Source organism: Salvelinus alpinus, chromosome 2 (assembly GCF_045679555.1).
Source record: "Salvelinus alpinus chromosome 2, SLU_Salpinus.1, whole genome shotgun sequence".
Lineage (NCBI taxonomy): Eukaryota > Metazoa > Chordata > Actinopteri > Salmoniformes > Salmonidae > Salvelinus > Salvelinus alpinus.
The window spans coordinates 71,875,045-71,889,603 of NC_092087.1; the positions used below are offsets into that span (position 1 = coordinate 71,875,045).

General features: G+C 44.9%; 1 protein-coding gene across 3 annotated transcripts in view; it reads right to left on the reverse strand.

Annotated features, from left to right (window-relative positions):
• LOC139567668 (EVI5-like protein) overlaps window positions 1–11,933 on the reverse strand; it is a 43,473-nt gene extending 31,540 nt beyond the window's left edge. For all 3 annotated transcript variants that reach the window (XM_071389070.1, XM_071389069.1, XM_071389071.1), the window contains exon 1: window positions 11,530–11,933. The gene's annotated coding sequence lies outside the window, so the exon portion shown is untranslated. The remainder of the gene's footprint in view (window positions 1–11,529) is intronic.
• Window positions 11,934–14,559: the final 2,626 nt, after the last annotated feature.

Below are 14,559 nucleotides of genomic sequence, written 5' to 3' on the forward strand. Positions count from 1 at the left end.
TAATGGCAATTTCAGCTGAGGTTAAATCCATGAAATCCCATTTTCTGATAAGGAAGGTTGTGTGTATGCTGTTGTGGTGTGTGTGTGCGCACTCTGGCTTGTGATTCACAATGTGCAACATTCTACTGGCCTATGTGAGGCGAGGCCAGGTAGGCAAGGCCTGGTACACTCTCCGTCAACTACCCTATCTCCTCCCTCTAGTAAAGCCAAGAACAGACTGTGCACCGCACAATGTAGCTACTAACCACAAAACTAATAGGGGGGAACCATTGGTCAGTGATAAACCAGAGGTCCCGCTGCTACTGTTTTATTTTTTTATTTTTTCACCAGGTAGGCAAGTTGAGAACAAGTTCTCATTTACAATTGCGACCTGGCCAAGATAAAGCAAAGCAGTTCGACACATACAACAACACAGAGTTACACATGGAGTAAAACAATCATACAGTCAATAATACAGTAGAAAAATAAGTCTATATACAATGTGAGCAAATGAGGTGAGATAAGGGAGGTAAAGGCAAAAAAAGGTCATGGTGGCGAAGTAAATACAATATAGCAAGTAAAACACTGGAATGGTAGATTTGCAGTGGAAGAATGTGCAAAGTAGAGATAGAAATAATGGGGTGCAAAGGAGCAAAATAAATAAATAAATACAGTAGGGGAAGAGGTAGTTGTTTGGGCTAAATTATAGATGGGCTATGTACAGGTGCAGTAATCTGTGAGCTGCTCTGACAGCTGGTGCTTAAAGCTAGTGAGGGAGATAAGTGTTTCCAGTTTCAGAGATTTTTGTAGTTCGTTCCAGTCATTGGCAGCAGAGAACTGGAAGGTGAGGCAGCCAAAGGAGGAATTGGTTTTGGGGGTGACCAGAGAGATATACCTGCTGGAGGTGGGTGCTGAGATAAGGGGGACTTTACCTAGCAGGGTCTTGTAGATGACCTGGAGCCAGTGGGTTTGGCGACGAGTATGAAGCGAGGGCCAGCCAACGAGAGCGTACAGGTCGCAGTGGTGGGTAGTATATGGGGTTTTGGTGACAAAACGGATGGCACTGTGATAGACTGCATCCAATTTATTGAGTAGGGTATTGGAGGCTATTTTGTAAATGACATCGCCGAAGTCGAGGATCGGTAGGATGGTCAGTTTTACGAGGGTATGTTTGGCAGCATGAGTGAAGGATGCTTTGTTGCGAAATAGGGAGCCAATTCTAGATTTAACTTTGGATTGGAGATGTTTGATGTGAGTCTGGAAGGAGAGTTTACAGTCTAACCAGACACCTAGGTATTTGTAGTTGTCCACATATTCTAAGTCAGAACCGTCCAGAGTAGTGATGCTGGACGGGCGGGCAGGTGCAGGTGGCGATCGGTTGAATAGCATGCATTTAGTTTTACTTGTATTTAAGAGCAGTTGGAGGCCACGGAAGGAGAGTTGTATGGCATTGAAGCTCATCTGGAGGGTTTTTAACACAGTGTCCAAAGGGCCAGAAGTATACAGAATGGTGTCGTCTGCGTAGAGGTGGATCAGAGACTCACCAGCAGCAAGAGCGACATCATTGATGTATACAGAGAAGAGAGTCGGCCCAAGAATTGAACCCTGAGACTGCCAGAGGCCCGGACAAAAGGCCCTCCAATTTGACACACTGAACTCTATCAGAGAAGTAGTTGGTGAACCAGGCGAGGCAATCATTTGAGAAACCAAGGCTATCGAGTCTGCCGATGAGGATGTGGTGATTGACAGAGTCGAAAGCCTTGGCCAGGTCAATGAATACGGCTGCACAGTATTGTTTCTTATCGTTGGCGGTTAAGATATCGTTTAGGACCTTGAGCGTGGCTGACGTGCACCCATGACCAGCTCTGAAACCAGATTGCATAGCGGAGAAGGTGCGGTGGGATTCGAAATGGTCGGTAATCTGTTTGTTGACTTGGCTTTCGAAGACCTTAGAAAGGCAAGGTAGGATAGATATAGGTCTGTAGCAGTTTGGGTCAAGAGTGTCCCCCCCTTTGAAGAGGGGGATGACCGCAGCTGCTTTCCAATCTTTGGGAATCTCAGACGACACGAGAGAGAGGTTGAACAGGCTAGTAATAGGGGTTGCAACAATTTCGGCAGATAGTTTTAGAAAGAAAGGGTCCAGATTGTCTAGCCCGGCTGATTTGTAGGGGTCCAGATTTTGCAGCTCATTCAGAACATCAGCTGACTGGATTTGGGAGAAGGAGAAATGGGGAAGGCTTGGGCGAGTTGCTGTGGGGGGGTGCAGTGCTGTTGACCGGGGTAGGGGTAGCCAGGTGGAAAGCATGGCCAGCCGTAGAAAAATGCTTACTGAAATTCTCAATTATAGTGGATTTATCGGTGGTGACAGAGTTTCCTATCCTCAGTGCAGTGGGCAGCTGGGAGGAGGTGTTCTTATTCTCCATAGACTTTACAGTGTCCCAGAACTTTTTTGAGTTTGTGTTGCAGGAAGCAAATTTCTGCATGAAAAAGCTAGCCTTGGCTTTTCTAACTGCCTGTGTAATTGGTTTCCAACTTCCCTGAAAAGTTGCATATCACGGGGGCTGTTCGATACTAATGCAGAACGCCATAGGATGTTTTTGTGTTGGTTAAGAGCAGTCAGGTCTGGAGAGAACCAAGGGCTATATCTGTTCCTGGTTCTAAATGTATTGAATGGGGCATGCTTATTTAAGATGGTGAGAAAGGCATTTAAAAAAAATAACCAGGCATCCTCTACTGACTGGATGAGGTCAATATCCTTCCAGGATACCCGGGCCAGGTCGATTAGAAAGGCCTGCTCGCTGAAGTGTTTCAGGGAGCGTTTGACAGTGATGAGTGGAGGTCGTTTGACCGCTGACCCATTACAGATGCAGGCAATGAGGCAGTGATCGCTGAGATCTTGGTTGAAAACAGAAGAGGTGTATTTACAGGGCAAGTTGGTTAGGATGATATCTATGAGGGTGCCCGTGTTTACGGCTTTGGGGTGGTACCTGGTAGGTTCATTGATAATTTGTGTGAGATTGAGGGCATCAAGCTTGTTTAACCATGTTAACCATGAAGGTAGCAACGCTGCTCAGCAGTTCCTCTCTGCACTCCTGTCTGTGGCAGCCAAGCTGCACCATAGAAATGGAATTACTAGAATGAGAATCCCATTGGGTGCAGCCAAATGGCGGTGGCCTGGGTTGTTTCATGTTCTACTCATTCTAGTTCTATGGTGTTTACACTCCTGTCTGTGGCAGCACCATAGAAATATAATTACTAGAATGAAAAAGAAAACCTTGACAGCCTCAGTCATGGCAATTTGACTGCACCCTCATAGCATTTCCATTCTAGTGATTCTGTTTCTATGGACAGAAGTACAGCCCTGGCCTGCATCATGTATGGGAGCGCTATTACTGGGTAAGCCGAGCTGGTGGCCCCAATCCACATAGAGGGAGAGGAGAGAGGCCTAACCCCAAGCCGAGGGTAATTCAGCATACATTTGACAAATGGAATCCCAGAACGTAGGGCTTATGCACATCTGCAAGTGAGATGAGGGGAATGGGCTAGCCATCATCGGAATGCTGAACAGCTCTATGACTACCCCACACACACACACACACACACACACACACACACACACACCCTAGCTGTTTTAATATCAGCCATAGTCACTCTGATACACACGTCTACTGAAGCACGCAACAACAAGGAAAACAGAAAAACTGCCCAAAGAAGAAGAGAAAAAAGATTGTTTGAAGGGAAAAAACTGCAGAGGGATGGAGGGACAAGGACACCATTCATGTGTTGGGAGAGGCCAATCAAAAGAGCCATTAACTAGCATGAGACCAATTGCATCAGAAGAAGAGCAGCGGCTCAGGAAAACGGGCGTCCCGAAACCATCACAATACTCCCTCAAAATGACATGTAGCTAGTTCCTCCAAAACAATGTAACAATAGCAACAGAGAAAAGTTGTTCATATGTAGCCTAATTTTATCAAAGCTAATCTTATGACACTAGAAATACTGAACTTTAACCCTTGATATTCCTCACGACTGCTCACTGTGACGATGGAAATGCATATACAGTTGAAGTCGGAAGTTTACATTCACCTAGGTTGGAGTCATTAAAACACATTTTTCAACCACTCCACAAATTTCATGTTAACAAACTATAGTTTTGGCAAGTCGGTTAGGACATCTACTTTGTGCATGACACAAGTCATTTTCCATCAATTGTTGACAGACAGATTATTTCACTTAAATCACAATTCCAGTGGGTCAGATGTTTACATACACTAAGTTGACTGTGCCTTTAAACAGCTTGGAAAATTCCAGAAAATTAAGTCATGGCTTTAGAAGCTTCTGATAGGCTAATTGGCATCATTGAGTCAATTGGAGGTGTACCTGTGGATGCATTTCAAAGCCTACCTTCAAACTCAGTGCCTCTTTGCTTGACATCATGGGAAAATTTAAAGAAATCAGCCAAGACCCCAGAAAAGAAATTGTAGACCTCCACAATTCTGGTACATCCTTGGGAGCAATTTCCAAACGCCTGAAGGTACCACGTTCATCTGTACAAACAATAGTACGCAAGTATAAACACCATGGGACCACGCAGCCGTCATACCTCTCAGGAAGGAGACTCATTCTGTCTCCTAGAGATGAACGTACTTTGGTGCAAAAAGTGCAAATCAATCCCAGAACAACAGCAAAGGACTTTGTGAATATGCTGGAGGAAACCGGTACAAAAGTATCTATATCCACAGTAAAACGAGTCCTATATCGACATAACCTGAAAGGCCGCTCAGCAAGGAAGAAGCCACTGCTCCAAAGCTGCATAAAAAAGCCAGACTATGGTTTGCAACTGCACATGGGGACAAAGATCGTACTTTTTGGAGAAATGTCCTCTGGTCTGAAGGAACAAAAATAGAACTGTTTGGCCATATGACCATTGTTATGTTTGGAGGAAAAATGGGAGGCTTGCAAGCCGAAGAACACCATCCCAACCGTGAAGCAGGAGTGGCGGCATCATGTTGTGGGGGTGCTTTGCTGCAGGAGGGACTAGTGTACTTCACAAAATAGATGGCATCATGAGGACGGAAAATGATGTGGCTATATTGAGCAACATCTCAAGACATCAGTCAGGAAGTTTAAGCTTGGTTGCAAATGAGGCTTCCAAATGGACAATGACCCCAAGCATACTTCCAAAGTTGTGGCAAAATGGCTTAAGGGCAACAAAGTCAGGGTATCACAAAACCCTGACCTCAATCCTTTAGAAAATGTATGGGTAGAACTGAAAAAGCGTATGCGAGCAAGGAGGCCTACAAACCTGACTCAGTTACACCAGCTCTGTCAGGAAGAACGGGCCAAAATTCACCCAACTTATTGGGTGACCCAAGTTAAACAATTTAAAGGCAACGCTACCAAATACTAATTCAGTGTATGTAAAACATCTGACCCACTGGGAATGTGATGAAAGAAATAAAAGCTGAAATAAATAATTCTCTTTACTATTATTCTGACATTTCACATTCTTAAAATAAAGTGGTGATCCTAACTGACCTAAGACCTACTAGAATTAAATGTCAGGAATTGTGAAAAACTGAGTTTAAATGTATTTGGCTAAGGTGTATATAAATTTCCGACTTCAACTGTAGTTACCTTTTAAGAAACCAATGCAAGAAATAACCTTAACATCTCTGAAAATATAACACTAGTCACCCTCTGAAAACGAATCCCCTAAATTACTGGCATCCCCATGTGTCATCTCACCAGGAATCATTCCAGTCCAGCTACAGTTGGATGTACACCAGAGGGGGTATACAGCAATGTCATTGAAGCCAGGCTGTAGTCCAAACTCTGTGAGTCATGCTAGACTACAGCAATATGTGGGACAATTGCTGCTCTGGCTATCAGTGCATTAAATCTCTCTAAGGGTAACGGTAGGACGACAAAAAGATGGCACTGACTGTAGCTGAATGCAGAAGTTCTCCCATTTAGTGTGTCTGGAGGTGGTATGTTGTGCTTCCCAAATGGCACCCTATATAGTGCACTACTTTTGATCAGAGCCCTATGGGCCCTGGTTAAAAGTACTGCACTATTTAAGGAATAGGGTGCAATTTGAGACACCACCATGGTGAACTTGGGACTGCAGAGTACTGGAGATGGAGATAGCCTTGGGGGAACAAAGGCTGTACCCAGCACATGAGGGAGTTTCAATGTGAGCCCTGTTGTGTGTGTGTGTAAACAGCAGCTTCTCCCTTGCCATGAATGGGGCAGCTTCAATGTGAGCACTGTGTTGTGCCTATGCACGAGTTTGTATGTAAACCACTATCCACGTGCACAATTATCGCATTGTGTGTGCGCCTCAGCGCATCCTATCCTCGCTTCCACTGTCCACAGCAACAGACAGACCTATTGTACCCCCAACTACCAACCCTCTCTATCCCCCATTTCTCCCCCCGAACCCCTAATCCACCCACCCATCCCTTCCCCTCTCTCCCTCCTTGTACGTCCTGTGCCTCCCCCTCAGGCCATGCTTGACATCAAGGGCAGCCCCCACGCTAAACCCCCAGTCCTACCTCCTGTACGCCCTAACCTCGCTGTTGCTACATCTCATTTACAGCTTTGTTCCCGTCTGTCTGCTGACACGTGGCTTGTTCCTCAACGCCACAACATCCAAGTGCATGCGACTGGCAGCATCCAAAATGGCAACCTGTGATCTATATAGTGTGCTACCTGGGAATGGGCCCTGGTCAAAAGTAGTCCACTATGTAGTGCCCAGTTCTTCTCCCACTCTGGTGTCTAGGGTTAGTATTATGAACCCTGTGCTCTTCTAACGTCACTGTTGTTGACGTATTCCCTCTGATTCTGTAATGGCTGCATATTAACCAGTCTCTAATATGCTTGACCTCCCCTAGTCATCCAAAATCGTCATGGCAATGACAGCCTGGTCTCCACATGACCTTCCTTGACAAAGGGAATTATATATACATTCATTATATCGGTCCAAGGCCCTGTACAGCAGATGTTATCTAGAATCGAGATGAATCTAATGAATAAGTTGCTTTGACGGTAAGCTTGAATGATGACCAGACACATTGGGCTAATTAGAATGACATGTCATCCGGTGAAGCTCCCTCAGACTACCCAAGTTCCCTAAACGTAAACACATTTAGAACAAGAATTGCTTCCTGAATTCCTAGTTTAGCTATAAGCGCCCTCCTGATAATCACGTTTCCATGAATACCAAGGGGAACATGGCTTTAAAATACACATTTCCACCATCCTCCCTCCAAACGAATTCAAAAGCAATGCGATGTGACTAATAATTTATTCTGCAATGGTAGTGAGTGTTTTGTCAGAGGGGGGCTAGGCCAATCTGACCCTGATCAGGTGATTCAATAAGATACAGATTAAAAGGATCACCAGCACTGCTGCGTCATCCTCAAACGGATTACAAACAGATTAAACACTGTACACCAACATAACCCAGGGTGCCCTTGCATTTGCCTAGGCATTAACAGAAAATACACACATAAACGATACATGGGATGTCCGTGGGATTGGTTTAAGCCTCACTTTCCCACAGTAGATGAACCAACCAGATCCCCTTTTCTGGGGCACTGATCCAAACTGATCTGGGGCCAGTATAGTTAGTGCGGCATCAAACAGAAACCATCTGACCTATTACTGGCACACCTGTGCCACTTTAGTACAATAGCCACGGGACATTGTGTCACCAGTTGATTGTGTGTTCATTCAGCTCTATTTTAAAGCCATATGAAACCTCCCTCTGGGGTTTCAGAACAGGTCTGGATAGTTTACCACACACAGTGGAATGGGCCAATAGAGCGGTGACGTTAATCATACTCCCAGAGAGAGTGAACTGTGAACTGAGGTGAATCATTCCTGTACATTACCAGACACCAGTGATCCTAGAAAACAAGTGCAACCAAGACAACAGCTCTGGTGAAATGGTTGCCCAGGCTTGTTTATCATAATAAAGGGCAAGGCCCTGTTCACCTGACTAGGTGGGGAAATAGATAGGGGGGCGTGGTAGTGGGCGTGACCAACGGCGCCTTCTCCGACAAACATTTTTAGAGGCCCTCCCATGGCAGCAGAGATAAAATGTTGCTATTTTAAAGCAAATTTGTCTGCTATTCGCAATTCTAGACATTTTGCCATGGGGAAGAGAAAACATTTTACAGTTTTAAAGCTAGTTTCCTGAAATTCTACACACTTTGCTATGTCTTATGTTGTGTTCTTATGCTACACTACATGACCAAAAGCTTGTCAAACATCTCATTACAAAATCATGGGCATTAATATAGAGTTGGTCCCCACTTTGCTGCTATAACAGCCTCCACTCTTCTGGGAAGGCTTTCCACTTGATATTGGAACATTGCTGCGGGGACTTGCTTCCATTCAGCCACAAATGCATTAGTGAGGTTGGGCAATGATGCTGGGCAATTAGGCCTGGCTCGCAGTTGGCGTTCCAATTCATTCCAAAGCTGTTCGATGGGGTTAAGGTCAGGGCTCTGTGCAGGACAGTCCAGTTATTCCACACCAACCTCAACAAACCATTTCTGTTTGGAACTCCCTTTGTGCACGGGGGCATTGTCATGTTGAAACAGGAAAGGTCCTTCCCCAAACTGTTGCCACAAAGTTGGAAGCACAGAATCATCTAGAATGTCATTGTATGCTGTAGCGTTAAGATTTCCCTTCACTGGAACTAAGGGGCCTATCCCCAACCATGAAAAACAGCCCCAGACCATTCATTATTCCTCCTCCAAACTTTAGTTGGCACTATGCATTGGGGCAGGTAGCATACTCCTGGCATCCGCCAAACCCAGATTTGTCCTTCGGTCTGCCAACTAGTGGAGCGTGATTCATCACTCCAGAGAATGCGTTTCCACTGCTCCAGAGTCCAATGGCAGCAAGCTTTACGCTACTCCAGCCAATGCTTGGCATTGCGCATGGTGATCTTAGGCTTGTGTGCGGCTGCTCGGCCATGGAAACCCCTTTCACGAAGCTCTGGATGAACAGTTATGCTGACGTTGCTTCCAGAGGCAGTTGGGAACTCGGTAGTAAGTGTTGTAACCGAGGACAGATTATTTTTATGCACTACGTGCTTCAACACTCAACGGTCCCATTCTGTGTGTTTGTGTGGCCTACTACTTTGTGGCTGAGCCGTTGTTGCTCCTAGCCGTTTCCAATTCACAATAACAGCACTTACAGTTGACCAGGGCAGCTCTAGCAGGGCAGACATTTGACAAACAGACTTGTTGGATAGTCCTATGATAGTGCCACGTTGAAAGTCACTGAACTTGACAGTAAGGCCATTCTACTGCCAACGTTTGTCTATGGAGATTGCATGACTGTGTGCTCGATTTTATACATCTGTCAGCTGAAATGTTCGAATCCACAAATTTGAAGTGGTGTCCACATACACTATATATACAAAAGTATCTGAGTGACTCAAACATTATAACAAAATCAATGGGGGCCCCATGCCAAGACATTTGGAGAATTTTAGGGGAAACACTGCCATGTTGTTTTTGTATTATCACCCCTCTAGTATGTAATGTCTCTCTGTATCTGGGCAAATAATGGTTTGCTTTGTGAGTAACTTTAATAACTAGTTACCATTCTATTACCGCTTGATTCCGTGCTGTAATGTAAAGTGCTACCAAAATGACAGGAACAACAGACTAGAAGGGAGCTTGTAGTAGCTGCAGTAGGGCAGGATACTGGAGTTTTAGGCTTGGTATGTCAGGTCATGGAGTTGCTCCCAGTATCTCAGCGTCAGCAGCACAGCAGGATAATGGAGTGGAACCTTTAGCACAGGGCAGGCCTCTGCTGATCGCTACAGCCAACCAACCACAGTGAGAGAGTCAGTGTGACGAACAGATAGAACCTGTCAGAGATGCAGAGACAGACATACAGAACCTGACAGCAATCCAGACAGACACAGACATCAGGACAGGTAGATGATATCCCTCCCCCCTACTACCACGGCCCTTATTGTGGCAATCAGCAGTATGTACAGCAGAAGCACGCCACAGCCAAGCCGGTGTAAAACACAAAGACTGTTAATTTGACATCACAAAGGCCTATTAGCTTACCATTCATTCACAGTTCACCTCAGCATGGATTGCTGTAGCAACAGCAAGTAGCAGGGATGATGAGAATGGATGTCATTAGGTGAATGCACCAATTTGTAAGTCGCTCTGGATAAGAGCGTCTGCTAAATGACTTAAATGTTAAATGTAAATGAGAAAGAAGTGAGGTTTACACAGCTGTGTGTGAATGCCAACTGTCACTTTTACTGAGCTATAATGTTCAAATGCCCCATCTGCGTGTGTGTGGTAAACGGGTATAGCATTTCTTTTCAAAACAAGGTCATGGGGATGTGTGAAGATCAGATAATTGTTTTCTTGAGAGCCCGTGTGTTTCACTCTCTATATGGTGAGTGCATTTCCTAGATAAGGCTAAAAGCAATGACTTGATTTCTCACTCAACACACCCTGTGCTGGTGAAATCTACCCAGCGCTTTCACTTGGTGGTGCATGTCTCTAGTCTGTTCTATTCCACCGTTTATAATATTAACCATAATTGGTCTGAAATGCAAGGTAATTTATTCCTTGGACAGTAGTCCCCAAAAGAAACTGAATGCAGACGCCTGGGGCAGAATACTTCACTTGTTTATTGTCAGCCATAATACCCCTTCCATAATAAAATGTTAGCCGCAATTCATACTAATGTTTGAGATCTTTCGCCCTCATAATATTTGAGTAAAGCCAACCCACGGCACATCCATTTCTGACTACAATATTGTAACGGCTGTAGCATGCCTTCACTAGCAAAACGCATACATCTGAAGGACAAATAACCTGCGTTGTATAGGCTACAAAGAACTGGCTGAGGATGTAATTCCGTGGGTTTATGCCTGTTTCAGTTTTTGTTTGTGTGATGGCACTTAGCCCGGATTTCAGGCCAATATGCTGATGCATATGGCTGCTACCTGTACAACAGGCTCTCGCGCTGCAGATGATGCTTCAGCAACTGTCACCAATTCAAATGGCAGCTCAAGCCTATGTCTTGCCGTGCAATGTGACAAGAAGGCCATTCAAACATTGCAACGATTGTAAAACGACATATGAAATTGAGGCCGCGCAGGGGAAGAGGCCACAATGTATCCTCTTATTTCTGTGCGTAAAACAGTAGCCTACAGAAAAATAACGGGGTTGTAGCCTATTTCGGCTATTTTCTTTTTCGCTTGCCTTCCCTTTCATTTGAGGGGCCTATTCGCTTTCCGGAAATATGCAAATGAAGACCACTGTATTCATTCGACAAGAGAGAAATGGAGCAGTATCGCCGAGTAACCTCTGATGAAGATTAAGGCTTCCTCAATGTAACAATACACAGGGTCTATGTGCTTTGTTTTGGAGCATAAACGTAAACTTCGCTCGATCCATCTACATGCATAACAAATGTTTCTGTGACACATGCAATTATAACAAGAACAACAGTAAATAATAGATTTATAAATAAAACAGCAATGCCTACCTGAATGTTCCCATAATCGAATCGGCTCTTGCTCGTAGCTGCTATGTCATGCCAACACACGGACACCACGAAACTAGCACAGAATAAAACCTTCACAATGTCGACTTCGCCGCTTTATGAAAAATACAGTACGAAATGCTACGCCGAAGCCATCGCTCGTGCTGCTGTTTTATTAGAAAATGCGAACTCGCACAGCTGTCCGTCTGTCGGCGCTTCCTCAAGAAGACCTTTAACCAGCTACAACTACTAGACAGGGAGCTGTCCACCCTTTCTCCCCTGTCCTCCCCAACTATGTAATAATACAAATAAGGCAGACATAAAAATAGCTTTAAACAGCAGCGTCAATCATAAATAGAAATCATAAACAGAATGGAGTGCTTCAGAGTTTCTACACCTTTTGCCTTGAGGTAGTACACACACACCAATCAGATTACAACACAGACATGATTGACATGTCTAAAGCCAATGAATTGGCTTAATTAAGGTATCCTTTGTAGTGACACCGCAATTATCCACTCATGTCTATTCTTTATTCTGCGGGGAGGCGGGGCTTGCAGGTGTCATCGGCATACAGTGGTGTGCTTACTGTATGGTATTGAGCATAGTGTATTAGAGATGTATTCCCTCTCAAGAAAGATAAAATGCGGGAATTATTAAAATGTGACTCTTATTATGTAAATTGCAATTAGGTTAGGGCATTTAGCCTATTTAGCCATAGCGACAGGTAGCCTAAAAAATCTGTCGTTCTGCCCCTGAACAAGGCAGTTAACCCAATGTTCCTAGGTCGTCAATGAAAATAAGAATTTGTTCTAAACTGACTTGCCTAGTTAAATAAAGGTAAAAATAAAAATAATGACTGGCACAGTGAACATACTCATAACAATGATACTGTAGACAGTACACAGCAAATGGACCTTAAGAATCTATAGCATGCAGGTGGGTCTGTAAAAAAAAGTAAAAAGAAGATCAAAATAGCTGCAAGTTGTGTTTATTAAGTTAAATGGGGGGGGGGGGGGGGTAATAAAATGGGTTGTGAGTAGCGGGGGTTGTCTCCCTCTTCTGATGGCTCTGATGTTTTTTTAGAAAGTGGGTTGGGGGAGGTGGCATCAGGGTTTCAAAAACTCGTCTCTGCACAGTTACTTTTTGCATCTTTTTTTGCAGGGGAAGCAAAATAGTTTTGCCACATGTTGACTGAAAACTTACTATCATTGCCAAGAGGAGACACCTTGTTCTTCTTCTGGTCCTTGTTATTACCTCGCTTCTTCTTTCCTGACTTCCTCACTTCTTCCTTCATAGCCTCTTCCTTCTCCTTCTGCTTCTCCTTCTCCTTAGTAGAGAGAGAAACAGATTTGAGTCGATGCCTCACAATCAAACAGCCCAAATAACTAAACAAATCAAATCAAATCAAATTTTATTAGTCACATACACATGGTTAGCAGATGTTAATGCGAGTGTAGCGAAATGCTTGTGCTTCTAGTTCCGACAATGCAGTAATAACCAACAAGTAATCTAACCTAACAATTCCACAACTACTACCTTATACACACACAAGTGTAAAGGGATAAAGAATATGTACATAAAGATATATGAATGAGTGGTGGTACAGAACGGCATAGGCAAGATGCAGTAGATGGTATAGAGTACGGTATATACATATGAGATGAGTACTGTAGGGTATGTAAACATAAAGTGGCATAGTTTAAAGTGGCTAGTGGTACATGTATTACATAAAGATGGCAAGATGCAGTAGATGATATAGAGTACAGTATATACATATGAGATGGGTAATGTAGGGTATGTAAACATTATATTAAGTGGCATTGTTTAAAGTGGCTAGTGGTACATTTTTACATAATTTCCATCAATTCCCATTTTTAAAGTGGCTGGAGTTGAGTCAGTATGTTGGCAGCGGCCGCTAAATGTTAGTGGTGGCTGTTTAACAGTCTGATGGCCTTGAGATAGAAGCTGTTTTTCAGTCTCTCGGTCCCTGCTTTGATGCACCTGTACTGACCTCGCCTTCTGGATGATAGCGGGGTGAACAGGCAGTGGCTTGGGTGGTTGTTGTCCTTGATGATCTTTATGGCCTTCCTGTGACATCGGGTGGTGTAGGTGTCCTGGAGGGCAGGTAGTTTGCCCCCGGTGATGCGTTCTGCAGACCTCACTACCCTCTGGAGAGCCTTACGGTTGTGGGCGGAGCAGTTGCCGTACCAGGCGGTGATACAGCCCGACAGGATGCTCTCGATTGTGCATCTGTAGAAGTTTGTGAGTGCTTTTGGTGACAAGCCGAATTTCTTCAGCCTCCTGAGGTTGAAGAGGCGCTGCTGCGCCTTCTTCACGACGCTGTCTGTGTGGGTGGACCAATTCAGTTTGTCCGTGATGTGTACACCGAGGAACTTAAAACTTTCCACCTTCTCCACTACTGACCCGTCGATGTGGATAGGGGGGTGCTCCCTCTGCTGTTTCCTGAAGTCCACAATCATCTCCTTTGTTTTGTTGACGTTGAGTGTGAGGTTATTTTCCTGACACCACACTCCGAGGGCCCTCACCTCCTCCCTGTAGGCCGTCTCGTCGTTGTTGGTAATCAAGCCTACCACTGTAGTGTCATCCGCAAACTTGATGATTGAGTTGGAGGCGTGCATGGCCACGCAGTCGTGGGTGAACAGGGAGTACAGGAGAGGGCTCAGAACGCACCCTTGTGGGGCCCCAGTGTTGAGGATCAGCGGGGTGGAGATGTTGTTACCTACCCTCACCACCTGGGGGCGGCCCGTCAGGAAGTCCAGGACCCAGTTGCACAGGGCGGGGTCGAGACCCAGGGTCTCGAGCTTGATGACGAGTTTGGAGGGTACTATGGTGTTAAATGCTGAGCTGTAATCGATGAACAGCATTCTCACATGGGTATTCCTCTTGTCCAGATGGGTTAGGGCAGTGTGCAGTGTGGTTGCGATTGCGTCGTCTGTGGACCTATTGGGTCAGTAAGCAAATTGGAGTGGGTCTAGGGTGTCCGGTAGGGTGGATCTACTCGATCTACTG